This window comes from Talpa europaea, assembly GCF_964194135.1.
Source record: "Talpa europaea genome assembly, chromosome: 15".
Lineage (NCBI taxonomy): Eukaryota > Metazoa > Chordata > Mammalia > Eulipotyphla > Talpidae > Talpa > Talpa europaea.
The window spans coordinates 50,639,510-50,647,478 of record NC_140083.1 but is presented as its reverse complement, the minus strand read 5'-3'; positions in this window follow the sequence as shown (position 1 = coordinate 50,647,478).

Sequence of the window (7,969 nt, the reverse complement as noted above, 5' to 3'; positions counted from 1 at the left end):
TGGGGGAGGGCAAAGACCCTAGATTTAGAAACAAAGTCCTAAAGCATGTGTTCCTTTTTTGATTAAATTTTCTTGGATAATACCAATGTTTATCTTCAGCTATTAGAATTGCTTCATTCTTTAAGAAAGAGACTATTTCACAAGAATAGAATATACTTTACTTGGTTAGTGAGCGCCCAAACCATGAGTTCCATGTTACGCTGCACCTTAGCTCTGTGAAAGCAGTATTTCTAGATATTTCCTTACAGCAGAGAAGGAAGAAAATAACAGTAATGGGAATTTCTTTAACAATCTCCATTCTGATATGTGCCCATCTTTGTGTAGTCCTGGCGTGGGAGGAACTCGTCACTGGAACTGGTGGGACATGCAGCAAGCATGGATGCTAATTCTCTACATGCAGATACATAAACGCCTCAGAATAACATGCTGTATCTGATAGAAATGCTTTCAGGGCAAGCAACAACAAAAAAATTGCATGAATAGTAGATTAAACAATAGGTGCTTTTTTCCGCTCTCATAACAAGAATCTGAAGTTAGGTGTTTGCTGGCATTGCTTCAGCAGCTCCCGGTGCCATCACAGATCCAGATTGTTTCTGCCTTTATCTTTCACCATTCTCATCTGCTTGCTTTCTTCCTCATGCTTGTAATGTTCTTTGCATAAACCTAACACAGCTTTAGGCATTGCCTTCACATGAAAGGAAAGACAAAGACAGAAGTACTCACTTTTTTTTTTTTTTTTTTTTTTATCTAGAAAGAAAATTCCACCCCCTGGAATTTGACATTTTCTCATAGCTGCAAGGAAGTCTGGGGATGTGAGTAGGTAGCTCTCTAGACAATAGTGGAATAAGGGGCTCAGGAATGGTTAGTAAGGGGCCAACACATATTTGCCACATAGGAACACTGTCCAAGCTGGTATTCAAGAAGGAGACTTCACCTCTCCTACCCCATTCAACGTTTGCCTTTCTAGGATTATTTTCCTCTCTATTGTGGGTATTTTCCCCAAGTGACTGATTCTCACCTCCCAACTCTTGTTTTTCTGCTGGTGGTAGCAACGACTACATGCCATGTACCAGGTAGTATTTTAAGCACTTTATGTATATATGAACTCATTTAATCTTCATTAAAAGTGTATAGAGTAGATCCTATTATTATTCCATATTTAACAGTGGAGGAAATATTATTCCATATTTAGCAGTGTAAATTATTCCATATTTAACAGATGAGGAAAGGGAGGTACAGAGGAATAACTTGCTTAAGGTCACTCAGTGAGGGCACAGTGGGATTCAAACCCAGGTCATTTGTTGCCAGAGTCCATGCTCTTCACCCTTACATGGTAGTGTGTTCCTTTCCATGTGTGCTTAGGGGAAAGTCTACTGACTAAAGGAACATAGAGCTCAGTCAAAGCTGCGTTTCATTGATTATTGCAGGGACGGGAATGTGCATCAGGAAAATCAGCAAGGAATTGTGGGGTTGGAGTTAGTCATGGTGGTCTTGATAGGATTAGCTCCAGAATATGTAAACTAGGTGAATTACTGAAACACTCTTATCTTTAGAACCCATGAATCTTCGTAGAATTGCTATTATAGTAATTGGATCTGAGTGAGGTGATGTTAAGAGAGTTTGGGTAGATTATCTTTGTGTTTTATTTTCAGTTTGTTTTGTGACTCATGCAGTTTTGCAAGTTGTGTTGTATGTTTCAAATCTCAGGACCCTTCCTCCCAGAAGGCTTCCCTTGGGGCCACTTTCCAATTACCAGTCTCTCCTTTGGGTTATTCTTCAGGCCAAGGGAGAGGACAGACCAGCATTTTTCAGGGAAATGATGAATCCAGATCTATACACAGCTGTTCTCTAGGTCATGGTCATGTATTGTGTGTTTCTTATCTTAGCTAACAGGCTGTCTGAGTCTTTTGGTTGATAATTTTTTATGAGAAAGTAGCTCTTGAGTTATTCACACTTGGTGGCTGTGATGCAGAAACACCAAGACAACAATTATTATTTAAATGAAGGATATTCTAGATGTGCCTTAAGCTCCTAATCTTCTTTGGATAGCCAAGTGTCCTATTCCTTTGATTTTCTGTAGGTGGTTCAATTTTGCCCAGGTCTAGATGATCAACCCTATTTCTGGTCATGGCTGAGGAAGGACACTGAGAACACCATGATTAAAGGATTAGAATGTCTACTGATAATTTAGAATCTCTAACCAGCAAAGAAGGAAGAGAATAAGAGACTAGAGAATAAAATCTTAGGAAGGAGCATGCATGCTCAGTGACTTTGTGTGTTTGGCCTTGGACATAGGCCACCTACCTCACATTGTCTTTTCTCTCTGTACCAAAACAGCCCTGCAACTCTCAACACTGTCCTAGATGGGTGTCAAGGTGACAGTGCAGTGGGGTTCAGGCATTTATTCTCTCTCTGTATATATCAATGATTCTTCACTGAGATTCTTTAGCTATTTTTTTCCAGAAAGCTCTTTTTCTCAATACCTGCATTGGTACTCTTCAAGATAAATGTTTTGGCCAAGAGAGCGGGGAGTGCCATCACAAGTACCAAGAAAAAGTCTCTGAGTTCATGTTCCCTGTACTCCAGGTCAGAACTACAGCAGTGTAAACATATACCCGCCTATTTGAATATACAGCATAAAAAGGCAATCCGACATCAACTTCCCCTAAAGCACACTTGCACCTGCAGACTTCCTGGAGGTTCCTTCCCCCCTGCCCCCCTTGGGGAGGAGTGTCTTGAAGAACAGGGTTCTCAGGCACCTGGAGGCCAACATCGGCAGATGTGTGCCTGAAGGCAAAGATTTGATCGGGTTGATGAAACCAGCATGGTATGTCCTAACCAAACAATGATCAACAGAGATTACAAAGCTTGAAGTGGTTTTCCTTCTGAAGATATGCAAACCCAATGCCTACAAAAGGGATGGGAGATTCCGCAACCAAAGTATGCAATGGTTTCCAAATGTGTACTGTCAGGAACTAGAATTTTGCTTGACAGTTAAGTGTTTTGTTTTATGCACAAAAATTGTACGTTGTGTGAATAGAGTAAGAGAATCTGTGGTGATATCTCAACTGTAGAGAAAGTTTGTGAGTTCAGGATCTGGGTTGCTGTTAATAGTCCCAATTGGGGCGCTCCAAACTTCTCCCAGAATTCAAATAAACATTACTTTTTAAAATTAAAAAAGCATCAGTATTTACTTTTTAAAAATCTCTGAGAACTTCTTGACTACCTAAAATCCATCAAAGAACAATATTTGGAATGAGTCAAATTGAGTAAATAAATTTCCTTTGATTAATACATTGTCTTCCATTTAAAACAAGAAAGGAAAATAAAACTTTTTGCTTAGAATTAAATCAGCCAGATGCTCTTCTTAGAAACTGTTAGTCTCGTCTACTGTGCTTGATCTTTTCTGATTCACATAGAGGCCTATCCTATAGCTAAGAAACCTGACCATTTTAGTAAATTCCTACAGTTACGTGGCTCCAGTGGTCTTTATGGTCTTGTATAAAAATGAAGCATTTAGCAGACTTAGTCACACCACATAATTGCAAAAGTTCTGAAGTCTAGGTCAACTTGAGCAAGTTTGTTCTTGATTTATGTGCTACCTCCAAAAATATGCCAAGGTTTTTATTTCCTTTCAGAATAGCTTGCATCCCTGTCAGAGAAAGAGGCCAGCATAGGTTGTGACTGGTGATTGCACAGATCCAGGTGATAGAATCTACTTCTGGATTTTGCTCACACCTCTTTTAAAAATTCATTTCACATCACTATTTTCTGTTTACTGATATCCTCTTGGCTTTAAATTATTTTCTTTGCCTTGTTAAGCCCAAGAACCAGAAGGCCGCAACCTTGCACTTTTCTGTCCAGATAAATGCAGTAATTTGCTAAAAATGCCCCTTTCAGCATGGGTTTGAGCAGACCAGGTGTAATGCTCAGACTTCTCTTATCCTCAAGAATCTCCTGACTCATGCTATAAGCTTTTCAGGAAAAAAAATTGCAAATCTAAGCCAGCTGAAACATAATCTCTCCCTTCATTTAAATTGTTCTCTTCTAGTGGTGAAGAGTGGTAGGGTGCAGGCCAGACTGAGGATTGTTTATGTCATTCAGCTTCCAGCTTCGGGAGAACAAAAGAGGCATCTCACACAGGAAGAGTGAAAATGGGTTTTTGCTGATTTCTGAGCGCTATTTCTTGCAGATTTATTTGACTGTTGTCGATAGCTCCAGAGAATGGATATTTATCTACCCAACTAATAAGCCAGTATATTCAGAAAGGACTCTATTTTTCCTTGAAGAACTTGGCATATCCTCCTGTATTTATCTAGCCACTGACAAAATGATCCATCAAAAGCAGTAAAGGTGCAAATTGAGATTGGTAAATAATGCTTCTGGGCTCTCTTGTCTCCCCTAGCTGTACTGACTGGCTATTGTCCTGTGGGATAGAATGGAGTTGGCATTTGCTCCTTTTTTAAAAAAATCTTTCTTTATTGAGGTGACATTGGTTTATAATTCTGTATGTGATTTAAGGGAATAGATTCACAATTCTTCAGATGTATATCACTGCATGCCACCCCTACCATAGACCATAGACCATGGATGGCATCCCCTCCCCTCTTTGGTCCAACTCCCTCTTGCCCTCTCGCTCTAGTAGCTTCAATTCTTTAGTCATATTTCTAGGGTTTATTTTGGTTTAGTTTTGTCAGTTCCTCTCTCTCTCTCTCTCTCTCTCTCTCTCTCTCTCTCTCTCTGTTTTATTCTCTGTATTCCACATATGGGTAGAATCATCAGTTATTTTTCTTTCTCCTGATTCCCTCCAGTCCCAGCTACGTTGTTACATTTGCTTTTTTTGTGCTTGGCGGGGGGGGGGGGGGGGGGGGGGGGGGGTAGAAGCCAGTTTGCAGGCAGAGATGTGCTGATGGGACCACTTTTTGAGTAGTTAAGAACACACGCCTTACTCATCTCCACAGGATATGCAGAATCATTTTCATTCACTACTCGCTCTTAACCGTAGCTCTTTCACATCGACCCTGAAAATGGAACTAAGCAAATTCAAGAGCTCATGGCTTAGGGCCACTTGAAGCCATAAGTGAACTGAGTGTTTTCTAGGAACAGACAAAGCACTTTTCCTGAATATTTGATTACTGTGCAAACAGAAATAGAATGTTAAGCTAGCCTTGAGTGGAAGACCAGAGAAATTCTGTTTTAACTAGGATTTTGGAAAATGTGTTATTTTAGCTTTACTTTCAAGTATGAACAATGATTAGACCAAATGGATCTGCTGTAGAATCAATTCTCCCAAAGTCACAGGAAATACAGTCATAAAAGCCTTCCTCCCACAACTCACCTGCCTGCCAGCCTCTTGTCTCTCTCCACTTGAGTTTATCTTCTAGTTTTCTCTCAGAGTTATAGTTCTAAAACTCCAATCTAATCATATAATTTTTCCAGTTTAAAGTCTTTGATGCATCCCCATTCTCTTAGAAGATAAGTCGAACTCCCTCAGCAAGATACCTGTGGCCTTTTATAATCTGGTCCTAATGGAAGTTTCTAATCTACCCTCAGCCACACTAAACTCTTCACTCTCTCCTGAACACACTGTCTGTGCTGTTCTTCCCACTTGGTTCACCCTTTCGTCACCAAGCTCTCCACATTGGGACTCCTTTTTGAGGGTCTGTCTCTTACCTCTTCCCACTGATGACTGTGAAGAAGAACAATGCCACCACTCTGAACTCATCACATGGCAATTTTGGAGCTTAGGAGTCTGTCCTACCACATTGTGAATTCCTTGATGGAAAGGATAATAGCATTCATCTTTATTTCCCCAATTTCTTGTGCTAATTTGACTCAGTGTATATTCAATAATTGTTGGATTTTAGAGTGTTTGTTGAACAACAATTTTAGGCAGGATATTATAGATATGAGATAACTTTTCAAATAAAGACTTATTATTGGTTCCCATTATTTATTCTGCTAGACCCATGCTGTCCAATATAAATATATTGTCAAGTCAAGTCACATATATAATTTAGTATTTTCTAGTCATCATATTAAGTAAAAAAGAAAGAGTGAACATTAATTTTAATAATATATTTTACTTAACCCAGTGTCTCCAAAGTATATCATTCTAATACACATTAACATGAAAATAGTTTATGAGAAATTTTGCACTTCTCAAATCAGACTAGACACGTTCCTGTGCTTACTTGTCTCATGTAGAATGTGAATGCTATGTTGGATAGTACAGTTGTAGAAATTTCTACTCCACTCAGAAAGTTTCTAGGTGTTCTATAATAACTGTTTCAGAGGAGACATGACAAGTCAGAAAGAGAAGAACAAAGACATTTTCCTGGCTTCTGAATTTCTAAAGTCTAGGTCCTCTGCTTCATACAAAGAAAATGAGGTATATTTGGGATAACACACGAAATAAAAAGGGGGATTCCTGAGGCCCAAGTACTCACATGAGCAGAGAGCCCCAAGACCAGGGAGTGGGGGAAATTTTAAGTGGAAACAGAAGTGTGGGTCCTCAAGAAAGAAGGACCCCTGTATCTCTCTTTCTCAGGTTCAGAGTAGGAAGACAACCAACCCAAGTTGGTTTGGGCATCTGATAGCAATGGAGGCCTGAGTCCCTTTTGCTGCAAAGAGTTAAGGAGGGGACAGGTAGAAAGGCTGCTCTGTGGTTACAGTGTCTAAGCTGATGAACTCAGGATGGCCTTACTGAATTTCTACAGGCTTGGAGCTTTGAAATCCCGCTCATGCACCTAGATATATAGCTCTGACAAAGTGGTGACATATTGTTAGTTCCATTGGATTTCCTGTAGTGCTTCCTTCTGCAAGATAAGCAGAATGATCCCTTGTCCCAGAAAGAGAAAGAGAATCATAGATATAAGCAAATAGAGAAATAGATATAGATCAACAGACAGATTGAACACATTGATGTGGAGGACCCTTGTGGTCAATGAGGCAAGACAACTGAGCAATGACCTATATGAACATGGGGTCAAAGATCTGATAGATCCAGGACCACTGGATGGATGTCAACATGGATAGCTGCTGGCACTGCTGAAATGACAATCTTCTTGGGCTTTGGCACCCCTTAAGACCTTCTAGAACTTAGACACAACTCCAGGGAGAGAATGACAGGAGAAGCATAAGTTTCTCCCACCTGTACCATGAGCTATTACTAAAGTTAAGTGCAGTTATTAAAAAATTCAGGATTTTGTGGACTGAGATCCATGGCTACCACCCAAAAGATAGCCTGGATTTCTAGTAACTTGGCTGCATGTTTTAAACAGCATTTAGAATAGAATCTTGCTCTCTTAAATATTTTTACTCAGAAAGATCTTAACATCACAAAGGAATCTGAAAATTTTTTCATTTGTACATTATAATCAGCGATCATTAACTGTCTATTAGAATCAGAGCATCTAACTGCTGGAAGACATACAGACGAGCCCCTGCACGTAGTCAAGGAATGGATAGAAATTTAAAAATAGACAGTGTTGATTGTTGAGCAATATAGGTTCAGTGGATTAGTGATTGTCTCTGGGGCTCTGGAGAAATGCTGGTCTAGGACAGATACCATCTTTCTATAGGATGCCAGGTGCCCTATGTCTCTTGCTACTACGCTCAGGGGGTTATTGAGGAGGAAAAATCCCACCTGTATAAAAACGAGGCCTCTGTTGCTCTGTCAGAGATTTCTGATATGGAAGGGGCTGGAAATCACTGCGTTTGAAGTCAGAGGGAGTAGGTGAGAACCCATTTGCCTATCAAAAAAGAGAAAAATCTATCATCTGTTCAGTCATCCTTAGTGGTTGGAGGTTAAGTGACCTGAGAGAATGCAGGTGAATTACTTCAGGGATAGAATATAGTTGAAAATCAAGATTTGATGAGGTGAGGCATAAACTCAAAAGTGCTTAACTGTTAACCTCAAAAAAAAAAAAAAAACTTCTGACCTATGCATCCTCTCCTCTTCAAAACT